This window comes from Penaeus monodon, chromosome 21 (assembly GCF_015228065.2).
Source record: "Penaeus monodon isolate SGIC_2016 chromosome 21, NSTDA_Pmon_1, whole genome shotgun sequence".
Taxonomy (NCBI): domain Eukaryota; kingdom Metazoa; phylum Arthropoda; class Malacostraca; order Decapoda; family Penaeidae; genus Penaeus; species Penaeus monodon.
The window spans coordinates 10,816,944-10,817,236 of NC_051406.1; the positions used below are offsets into that span (position 1 = coordinate 10,816,944).

General features: G+C 47.1%; 1 protein-coding gene across 1 annotated transcript in view; it reads right to left on the reverse strand.

Moving 5' to 3' along the window:
- Positions 1–293, reverse strand: part of LOC119586210 (monocarboxylate transporter 12-like) — a 67,563-nt gene that overhangs the window by 35,450 nt on the left and 31,820 nt on the right. The window lies entirely within an intron of this gene.

The window sequence follows — 293 nt, forward strand, 5'->3', positions numbered from 1 at the left end:
GTGCCAACGCGGGCGCCCACGACGAGAGCTCGAGGGCCACGGCGACGGCGGAGATACAGAAGGAGGCGAAGGCGTAACAAAGAACAGCATGTACAGATTCACCGTGAGAGAGTACGTGCATAGGCCTATATGCGAGAGCAATACACTCTAAATGTTAGGGTACATTATGCATAGGCCTAAGCTATATGCGAGAGCAATAACACTGATTGGTGGGTCGTATATGCATCGATCTATATATGGGAGTAAGAAGTAATATACATAAATACAGAGATAAACATGGCCTCAAAAACACA